Here is a 12022-nt window from a genome sequence, read left to right as displayed (position 1 = left end):
TTTTTTTGGTTGTGAGACTTTTAATTACTGCTTCTATTTCTTTAGGTCTATGGAACTGTTTAGAAGGTTTAACTTACCCTGATTTAACTTTGGTAGCTATCTAGAAAATTGTCCATTTCACCCAGATATTCTAGTTTTGTTGGGTACAGGCTTTATAGTAGGCTCTGATGATTTTTTGAATTCCCTCGGTTTCTGTGTTATATATCACTCATTTCTGAGTTTGTTAATTTGGATACTGTCTCTGTGCCCTCTGGTTACTCTATGGGTTTATCTATCTTATTGACTTTCTCAAAGAACCAGTTCCTGGTTGATTGAGTCTTTGTATAGTCCTTTTTGTTTCTACTTGGTTGATTTCAGCCCTGAGCTTGATTATTTCCTGCTGTCTACTCCTCTTGGTTGTATTTGCTTCTTTTTGTTCTAGATCTTTCAGATGTGTTGTCAAGCTGCTAGTGTATGCTCTCTTAAGTTTCTTTCTGGTGGCACTCAGAGCTATGAGTTTTCTTTAGGATTGTTTTCATTGTGACCCTTAAGTCTTAGTATGTGTACATACATTTCATTAAGTTCTAAAAAGCCTGTAATTTCTTTCTTTATTTCTTCATTGACCAAGCTATCATTGAGTAGAGCATTGTTCAGCTTCCATGTGTATGTGGGCTTCCTGAATGTTGTTGTTGTTGTTGCTGCTGTTTATTGAAAATCAGCCTTTGTCTGTGATTATCTGATATTATTCATGGGATTATTTATATCTTTGGTATCTGTTGAGGCCTGTTTTGTGACCAATTATAAGATCAGTTTTGGAGAAGGTACCATGAGGTGCTAAGAAGAAGGTATATTCTTTTGTTTTAAGATGAAATGTTCTATGAATGTCTGAGAAATCCATTTGGTTCATAACTTCGGATAGTTTCACTGTATCTCTATATTGTTTCTGTTTCTATGATCGGTCCTTTGATGAAAGTGGGGTGTTGAAGTTGCCCACTATTATTGTGTGGGATTCAATGTGTGCTTTTATTTTATTAAAGTTTCTTTTATGAACGTGGGTGCTCTTTCATTTGGAGCATCGATGTTCACAATTGAGAGTTCATCTTGGTAGATTTTTTTCCGTTAATGAATATGAAGCGTCCTTCCTTACCTTTTCTGATAACTTTTGGTTAAAAGTCAGTTTTACTGGATTTTAGAATGGCTACTCCAGCTTGTTTCTGGGGACCATTTGCTTGGAAAATTGTTTTCCAGCCTTTTACTCTGAGAGTGTCTGTCATTGTCACTGAGGTGCATTTCCTGTATGCAGCAAAATGCTGGGTCCTTTATATGTATCCAGACTATTAGTCTGTCTTTGATTGGGGACTTGAATCCAGTGATCTTAAGAGATGTTAAGGAAAAGTAATTGTTGCTTCCTATTATTTTTGTTGTTAGAGGTAGAATTATGTTTGTGTGACTATCTTTGTTTGGGCTTGTTGAAAAAAGATTACATTCCTGCTTTATCTAGGTTGCAGTTTCCCTCTTTGTGTTAGAGTTTTCCATCTATTATACTTTTTAGGGCAGGATTTATGGAAAGATATTTTGATTGTTGCTTCCTCTTATTTTTGCTGTTAGAGGTGTTTGTGTGGCTATCTTCTTTTCGGTTTGTTGAAAAAAGATTACTTTTTTGCATTTTCTAGGTTGTAGTTTCCCTCCTTGTGCTGGTGTTTTCCACCTATTATGTTTTGTAGGGCTGGATTTCTGGAAAGATATTGTAAAACTTTGGTTTTGTCATGGAATATCTTAGTATCTCCATCTATGGCAATTAAGAGTTTTGCTGTGTATTTTAGTCTAGGCTGGCATTTGTGTACTCTTAGGGTCTGTATGACATCTGTCCAAGGTCTTTTGGTTTTTATAGTTTCCAGTGAGAATTCTGGTATAATTCTGAACACAAAGAGGCAAACACCCCCAAGATGAATAGACAACAGAAAACAGTCAAACTCGGAGCTGAAATCAATTGGTTAGAAACAAAAAGAAGAGTACAAAGAATCAACAAAAGCAAGAGCTGGTTCTTTGAAAAAATTAACAAGATAGAGAAACCCTTAGCTAAACTAACTAAAAGGCACAGAGTCAGTATCCAAATTAACACAATTATAAATGAAATGGGAGACATAACAACAGAAGCTGAGCAAATTCAAAACATCATTAGATCTTACTTCAAAACCCTTTACTCAAAACTGAAAAATCTAGATGAAGTAGATGATTTTCTAAATAGATACTATGTACTAAAGTTAAATCAAGATCAAGTAAATTATCTAAACAGTGCCATAACCCTTAAGGAAATAGAAGCAGCCTTTAAAAGCCTCCCAACCAAAATAAAAACCCAGGGCTACATTGTTTAGTGCAGAATTCTACCAGTATTTCAAAGAAGAGATAATATCAATACTCCAAATTATTCCACGAAAGAGAAACAGAAGAAATACTACCTAATTCATTCTATGAGCCCACAGTTACACTGATAACTAAACCACACCAAGACCCAACAAAAAAAGAGAACTTCAGACCCATTTCACTTATGAACAACATTGCAAATATCCAATAAATTCTCACAAACCAAATCCAAGAATACATCAAAAAATCTAATTCACCATGATCAAGTAGGCTTCATCCAAGGGATGCAGGGCTATTTCAATATGTGAAAATCCATCAATGTGATCTACTATATAAACAAGTTGACAGAATTCAGCTCCCCTTCATGTTACAAGTCTTCGAAAGATCTGGAATACAAGGCACATGCATAAATATAATAAAAGCAATAAACAGCAAGGCAAAAATAATCAAATTAAATGTAGAGAAACTTGAAGCAATCCCATTAAAATCAGGGACAAGACAAAGGTGCCTACTGTCTCCCACTCCATTTGATATAGTATGTGAAGTTCTAGCTAGAGCAACAAGGCCATACACACACACACACACACACACACACACACACACACACACAAAATTATCAAGGGAATAGAAATTGGAAAGAAACAATTCAAGTTATCACTATTCAAGGATATATGATAGTATATATCAGCCATCCCCAAAATTCTATGAGAGAAATCCTCTACCAAATTAATAACTCCTGCAAAGTGGCTGAATACAAAATTCAAGCACCATCACTACCACGACCCCCACAAAAATCAGTAGGGTTCCTTTATAAAAATGAATCAGAAATTAGGGAAACACTATACTTCTGTAGTCCTCCTGTATATTTTGACCATCTCTTTAGGTTTGGAAAGTTTCTTCTATAATCCTGGCCCTTTGTAGTGGTAATCTTTATCCTTTTCTAGTCCCATTATTCTTAGATTTGTTGTTTTCAATGTGTTCCAAATTTATTGGATATTTTAGGTTCAGAATATTTACACTTAGTATTTTCTTTGATTGGTGTATCAATATCTAATGTATTTTCTTTGTCTGAGATTCTGTCTTCCATATCTTGCATTTTTCTTGGTGATGGTTGTGTCTGTAGTTCCTGTTCTCTTTCCTAGGATTTCCATCTCCAAGATGGCCTCCATTTGTTATCTCGTCATGGTCCTTTTTCCAGTTTTAGACTTTAGACAATTTTTTTCAATTCCTTCACCTGTTTCATTGTATTTTCCTGTTTTTATTTAAGGGATTTATTTGTTTCCTATTTAAGGGCTTATACCTGTTTGATTGTTTATCTGTACTTCATAAAGGGAATTTTGATATCCTCTTTAAAGGTCTCTATCATCTTCATGAGATGGAATTTATGGTCAGAGTCTTTGTAGTCCATTGCTCTATTCAAGCATCATGTCATCTTCTGTCTGTACTGGGCTAGTAGCTGGGTGTTACAATGGGGGTGGGAGGGGGGAGTTAAATGTCATGGCCCATACTGCAAACACCTTCTGGCTAACTTTCTGTGGTAAAAATATTATTGACCACTTTTTCTGTGATGCACCACCCTTGGAAAAATGCTCTGTACAGATACCCGTGTCTATGAAAAAGTCCTCCTGGGTGTGGTGGGCTTCACAATGCTCTCCAGCATTCTTGCCATCCTTGTTTCCTACTTCAACTTCCTCCTGGCTATCTTGAGGATATGCTCAGCCTCAGGAAGACATAAGGCTTTCTCTACCTGTGCCTCTCACCTAGTCTCTGTCATGCTGTTTTATGGTTCCTTGCTATTCATGTATTCAAGACCTAGTTCAACCTACTCTCTAGAAAAGGACAAAGTGGCTGCCCTCTTCTACACTGTAGTCAACCCATTGCTCAACCCTCTCATCTATAGCCTAAGAAACAAAGATGTCAAAGATGCCTTCAGGAAAGCATCACAGACGATACAACCACACACATGAGGATGATCAGTTTTGGCTAAGTGCTGTTAACCTATTCTTCCAATAAGTCCATTTTCCATGTGTTCTCACATTTAAGCATTTCACTTAATTGAATAAGTGATCCTCTGGATGATGAAATGATGAGCAAATGACTTTTACTTATTACTTTTGAATTGTATGTATAATATAATTCATTCAACACCTATAGTTTATGTGCTTGAAAACTTAATGCTCTTACGTATTATATCTGTCTCTTAGTTTTTCATAAAATTCATCTTGGTTAATTTTGAAAGAGTTGGAGGGAAATAAAAATTACATTTTCAACGAGCATAGTTTAAATTTAGGTTGGTCATGCCATTGTTGTTCTCTTAAAAGTACTTTTTGACTGCTAAGATACTTGGGTGTATAGGCAAGACTGTGTGGTATTACATCAATACAAGGATATCACCAATAAATTCCTTAATAAAACTATCTTGCCAAAAGCAACCTACAGATTCAATGCAATCCCCATCAAAATCCCAACTCAATTCTTTAATGAATTAGAAAGGGCAATCTTCAAATTCATCTGGAATAACAAAAAACCTAGGATAGCAATAACTCTTCTCAAGGATAAAAGAACCTCTGGTGGAATCTTCATGCCTGACCTAAAGCTTTACTACAGAGCAATTGTGATAAAAACTGCATGGTACTGGTATAACAACAGACAAGTAGACTAATGGAATAGAATTGAAGACCCAGAAATGAACCCACACACCTATGGTCACTTGATCTTTGACAAGGGAGCAAAAACCATCCAGTGGAAAAAAGCATTTTCAACAAATGGTGCTGGCACAACTGGTGTACTAAGGTCAAATCTAAGTGGATCGAGGAACTCAACATAAAACCAGAGACACTGAAACCTATAGAGGAGAAAGTGGGAAAAAGCCTCTAAGATATGGGCACAGGGGAAAAATTCTTGAATAGAACAGCAATGGCTTGTGCTGTAAGATCGAGAATTGACAAATGGGACCTCATGAAACTGCAAAGCTTCTGCAAGGCAAAAGACACCGTCAATAAGACAAAAAGGCCACCAACAGATTGCTAAAGTATCTTTACCTATCCTAAATCAGATAGGGGACTAATATCCAATATATATAAACAACTCAAGAAGGTGGACTCCAGAAAATCAAATAACCCCATTAAAAAATGGGGCTCAGAGGTGAACAAAGAATTCTCACCAGAGAAATGCCGAATGGCAGAGAAGCACCTGAAAAAATGTTCAGCATCCTTAATCATCAGAGAAATGCAAATCAAAACAACCCTGATATTCCATCTCACACCAGTCAGAATGGCTAAGATCAAAAATTCAGGTGACAGCAGATGCTGGCCAGGATGTGGAGAAAGAGGAACACTCCTCTATTGTTGGTGGGATTGCAAGCTTGTACAACCACCCTAGAAATCAGTCTGGTGGTTCCTCAGAAAATTGGACATAGTACTACCAGAGGATCCAACAATACCTGTCCTGGGCATATATCCAGAAGATGTTCCAACCGGTAAGAAGGATACATGCTCCACTATGTTCATAGCAGCCTTATTTATAATAGCCAGAAGCTAGAAAGAACCCAGATTCCCCTCAACAGAGGAATGGATACAAAAAATGTGGTACATTTACACAATGGAGTACTACTCAGCTATTAAAAGGAATGAATTCATGAAATTCCTAGGCAAATGGTTGTACCTGGAGGACATCATCCTGAGTGAGGTAACCCAATCACAAAAGAACTCAAATGATATGTTTTCTCTGACAAGTGGATATTAGCCCAGAAACTTAGAATACCCAAGATATAAGATACAATTTGTGAAACACATGAAACTCAAGAAGAACGAATATCAAATTGTGGGCACTTTGCCCCTTCTGAGAATTGGGAACAAAACACCCATGGAAGGAGTTACAGAGACAAAGTTTGAAGCTGAGACAAAAGGATGGACCATCTAGAGACTGCCACATCCAGGGATCCATCCCATAATCAGCCTCCAAACGCTGACACCATTGCATACACTAGCAAGATTTTGCTGAAAGGACCCTGATATAGCTGTCTCTTCTGAGACTATGCCGGGGCCTAGCAAACACAGAAGTGGATGCTTGCAGTCAGCTATTGCATGGATCACAGCGCCCCCAATGGAGGAGCTAGAGACAGTACCCAAGGAGCTAAAAGGAACTGCATATGTATCAAAGATGATGTAGTTGGCCATCACTGGAAAGAGAGGCCCATTGGTCCTGCAAACTTTATATTCCCCAGTACAGGGGAATATCAGGGCCAAAAAGTGGGATTGGGTGGGTAGGGCAGTGGGGGCGAGGGTATGGGGAAATTTTGGGATTACATTGGAAATGTAAATGAGGAAAATACATAATAAAATATTTAGAAAGAAAAAAATAGTATAAATTAATTGTCAATAGTAGATTGCAGTTCAATTACTCAACAAATACAAACTGAATGAGTGTAAAATACATTGTGCATGAAAGCATAACAAGAAAACCTATAACTTATTACACTAAAAAATAAAAAATTCATACTACTACATAAAACATGTAAACTAATGAAACAATTTCTGTTGAGTTTCAAACAATAAAATTTTTACCTATAAATTCTCAGCACCTTTACCTTGACTCAAATAGTTCATAATCACATAATCCTGTTTTGATCATTATTTGTCAACTTAGACTTCAGAATGAACTAATTTGAAGAGTTTTCTCAGAGCTTCCTATATATCTTTATTCCTTAGTCTGTAGTTCATGGTATCCAGCATGGGAATTAATAGAGTATAAAAGGTAGACACCAGTCTGTCCCTCTTTAGGGAATATCTGGAACTTGGGCAAGAGTATATGTGGAGAATGGAGTCATACTATAAGGTTGCAGAGATAAGGTGTGAGAAGCAGGTGGAAAAAAAACTGGAAGTACTCTCAGTGGATTGGCTCCTCAACATAGCAGCAATGATGAAAATCTAGAAAGCCAAGATTACCAGGATAAGAGTAATGACATTACATGCTAGAAGGAAGTACAGCACAGACGTTTAACTCTTCTTAATATTACATGCCAACCTCACCAGACATCACAGAAAAAAAATCATCAAAGACACTGTCACCATAAAAGTTCAACGTGTGTTGCCTGTTAATAATATTTATTGCGTTGACATCACTCCTTATAGGAATATACAAGTAAATAGATGTACAACTTCTTTGACATAGCTTGAGCATAAAGCAGTGGATTAGAGATGATGGCATAGCAATCATAAGCCATGGCACCCAATCCATCTAAGAATAACTGAAACAGACATCTAGGAAGGAGATGCTTTTGACTTCAGAGATACAGGTTTTACTAGGATCTTAGGATATAGACAGAGGAATACTTAAGTCTCAGAAAAGACAGGTAAGATAGGATCCAGAGACTCCCTACACTGAACTGAGGCATAGCATGTGAGACTTGGATTTTTCCTGAGAATTGTGGGGGTAAAGGTGGCCTATGGGACTTGGCAGCTCAGCAGACTAAACAGGTTCAAATTTCATTCTGATCATAATAAGACCTATGGATTTTGAGTAAAAACATTTTCATCTGATTTCTGATACAAAATAACTTCGAAGATCATGAGGAGAGAACATGTCAGAGGGCTAAACCAAACAATGCTATCAGTTAAATGAAGAGGTGATGGTTAACATCTTTCAAGGTTCTCTGAAGAGTCACAAGTGTAATTATTCTGCAAACATGAAAATGTGCTTCTTTCTTTGTGTAAATCACATAATTACACACAACACATCATCTTCATTGCTTTTGTGAGAGTCTCTCAATTGACTGCTCACATTCAAATGAGTTAGTGATTCTATCATATTCAATTAATACTTTACAGAGGCTTGGTTTCTCTCAGGAAAATACATCCTTTGCACACTGAAGGACAACAGAAAGTTATACAAACTTTAAATGCACCAATTGGAAAGGTATTACAAAGTAAAGAAAATTAGGACATATTGTTCCTACTCATCTGTGTTTAAAAAAAAAAATCTATCCTCCCAAATCTTCCTCTCCTCTCAGCCTTCTCGGTGTTCAATAATTGTTGCTGCACATTTAAATTAACTCATTTCCCATTATGGTATTTATTTTAGAAGTATATCTATAGAAAGAAAGAAAAATGCATGTCTTGTGTGTTAACCATAAGAGCTTTATTCTAGACCCTTGGATTTGACTCAGTCTCCAATATGATTTTTACCTCAAAACTAAATCTGCTACAGTCTATAGATTTTTTTTGTACAGCAGGATGATTCTAGTTAATATCATTTGATAAGAAACCCTGTGTCTGAGACATCTGGTTTCTGGTACTCTAGACAGTGTCAGGGGTGGACTACAGGCATAAGTCTCAAGCTGGACTTGTCATTGTTTCTCCACTCCCACAATTTCTGTGTCACCTTTATCCCAGTATATCCTGATGACAAGACAAATTGTTAGCTGAAGGTTTATGTTGGTGCACCAAACCCTCTACTGGAAGTTTTTCCTGGATATAGGAGATGACTAGTTCAGGATCTTTTTCCCTCATTACTAGGAGTCTTAGGTAGGGTCACTCTAATGAATTCCTGGGAGTTTGCATTGCAGTAGGTTTCTTCCTCACCCATGAATGCCTCCCAATTCCAGTTTTCTCTCCCATTACTCTCTGTCTCCATCCTTTCCACACATGATCCTTTCTGTTTCTGCCCCACCTGCCCCCAGTCCACTGGCATCAAATACAACTAGCAATAAATAAATAAATAAATAAATAAATAAATAAATGTTAAAAATATACTATTATATATACATATATACATATATGCATATATACATATATATGTATATACACATATATACATATGCATATATGCATATATATTGTATACACATACACACACACACACACACACACACACACACACACATATATATATATATATATATATTTGTTGGCTAACCCAATTGTCATCAGAATGGCTTCATCTAGCAACTGATGGACCCACAGTCAAACATTAGATGGAGCCAGGCAGTGGTGGCACACATCTTTAATCTCAGCACTTGAGAGGCAGAGGTAGGCCAGCCTGGTCTACACAGTGAATTCCAGGACAGCCAGGACTACACAGAGAAACCCTGTCTCGACAAAACAAACAAACAAACAAACAAAATTCATTAGATGGAGATCAGAGACTTATGGTGAAATGTGGACAAAGAATTGTAGGAGGCAGAGGAGTCAAAGACACCATAAGTAAACCCAAAGAATCACCTAGCATGGACTCATAGGGGATCATTGAGATTGGATGTATAAACAGGGAGCCTGAATGAGTTTAACCTAGGGCCTCTATAATTATACTATAGTTGTATGGCTTGTTGTTTTGCTTGGATACATAACAGAGTGAGCAGAGCCTATTTCTGATGCTTTTTTTTTCTGCTTTTAGCACCCCTGGACTTTTTCTGGGTTACCTTATTCAGCCTTAATATGAAGTGATATAATTAATTTCATTGCAACATGATATGCCATGTTTGGTTGATATCCCTGGAATGCCTGCCTTTTCTGAAGGGAGGAGATGGGGAGAGTGGGGAAGGTGTAGTAGAATAGAGAAAAGAACTGTTGTACAGATATAATACACGAGAGAATAAATTAATTTTTTAAATGAAAAAATCCATGTCTTAAAAAACAAAAATAAATAAATAAATAAATAAAACTGTATCTTCTTACATGAAAAAGTTTAAAGAGAATAGATCTTATGTGTTAGTAACACAAAGAGTAAATATTTTAATTTGCTTGATTTTTATAATGTATATTATTAAAATATCATTTTGTATATAATTATTGTCATTTTCTATGAGGCTGGAACTACACAAGTGTTCCAGTAATGAGCTATCCCCATCTCTTTATTCCTTTATTTATCATCTATAGCCTAATAAATCTAATAATAAAAATTTGGGCATTCCTCATCTGACCGCTGTAGTTGTATTTGTACACCACCAAGTGGGCCTCTGGATTAAGCTTCACATCAGGGTTCTGCCGATCTTGCATTGCGACCAGTATAAAGAACAATAATAAATGGACATGTCCATACTGCCGGGCATACCTTCCTTCAGAGGGAGTGCCCGCAACTGACATAGCCAAGAGGATGAAGTCAGAATACCAGAACTGCGCCGAGTGTGGGACTCTGATGTGTATGTCCATTTTGTCAGCGGGAACTGGATGAAGACTGCTTGCTGGATCATTGCATTATCCACCACAGATCAGAAAGGAGGCCCGTGTTCTGTCCGCTTTGCCATTCACGACCTAATGAAAGCCCAAGTACCTTTAATGGCAGTTTAATTAGACATTTGCAAGTCAGTCACACTTCGTTTTACGATGATTTCATAGATTTTGATATAATTGAGGAAGCCATTATTCGCAGAGTGCTAGACCGCTCACTTCTTGAATATGTGAGTCAAACACCACATAATTTTATGACTAGGAAGGGGACCATTCACTCGTACCATTTAAGATGCTGCTTGAAGGACTGGAGGGGAATTGTCGGTGTTTGATGGAGAAACATGTACTACAGTATTACCTGCTTATCTTTGTTATGTTTCATTCAAAAACCGTGTTCCTTCTGGCTTAGATCTGCCCTTACATGCTTGAGTCTATTAGACATTTAACCACGAGAAACAGCCATTAACAGATGGAAGTGACACGACACAGGCTGGCTATGTGATGGAGCAACTTCCTGTGTCCATTAGTGATGTGTGTATAATGCTACATATCCCAACTGTCATCATGGTTAGGCGAGAAAGCCAATCTCTGTTCTATGCTAAAAGACGGAGAGAGGGACAAAATATGGACATTAAAGGAAATCTGAAATTTATTCAAATTCTCATGCTCTAATCTCCAATAAGGAACGTGAATAATCTTGTGAGAAAGGAGGAAAGGGAAGAACTTGAAGTCACCAAAATCCGATTTAGCCAAATTATAGTACATAATATAATACTGCAACAACTTCTGCGTTTGAAGTGTATTCTTAGCCAGGCATGCAGGAGCACGCCTGTAATTCAGGAGGTGAGTATAGAAGGGGCAGGAGTGCGAGGCCAGCTGTGGCTAATGAGTTGGCTAATAAGACCATAAAAAAAAATTTAAGCTGGGCGTGGAGGTGCACGCCTTTAATCCCAGCACTCGGGAGGCAGAGGCAGGTGGATTTCTGAGTTTGAGGCCAGCCTGGTCTACAAAGTGAATTCCATAACAGCCAGGGCTATACAGAGAAACCCTGTCTCGAAAAACCAAAAAAAAATTTTTTTTAATAGAATATTTTTCAAATACTCTTAGCTTATTACTTGGAAGTGTTTTTATAATGTAGGTGATTTCTAGGACCCCTCTGTGGATATTTATGGTAGTTTTCACATTGGTGAGTTTGAGGGGAGATCCCAAGCTTTGTTTTTTTTTTTTTTTCATTTTAACATCTTAAAAAAGTATAAAATAAAGTACATGTACTAAAAGCCAGATACAAAATGCATAGCTTAACGTGTTATAAGAAACATTGTTAATGGATGGTTATGCCTGTATGCCTAGGAGGCTGAGCAGGATTCTAGTCAAAGCCAGCCTGGACTACATAGTTAGTTGCAGGCCTGCCTGAGCTATAAAGTAAGACCCTGTTTCAAAGCTGAACAAAAGCATTATGAACTCATGTATTTAGTCATGTGTGAATGGACTTCCATCCATTACAAGTGTCACTT

General features: G+C 37.2%; 1 pseudogene; it reads left to right on the top strand.

Moving 5' to 3' along the window:
• The window catches only part of LOC110306345, a 9595-nt pseudogene extending 5285 nt beyond the window's left edge, over positions 1-4310 (top strand).
• Positions 4311-12022: the final 7712 nt, after the last annotated feature.

The sequence above is a fragment of the Mus caroli genome, chromosome 2 (genome assembly GCF_900094665.2).
Source record: "Mus caroli chromosome 2, CAROLI_EIJ_v1.1, whole genome shotgun sequence".
Lineage (NCBI taxonomy): Eukaryota > Metazoa > Chordata > Mammalia > Rodentia > Muridae > Mus > Mus caroli.
This window is presented reverse-complemented; position numbering and strand designations above follow the sequence as displayed.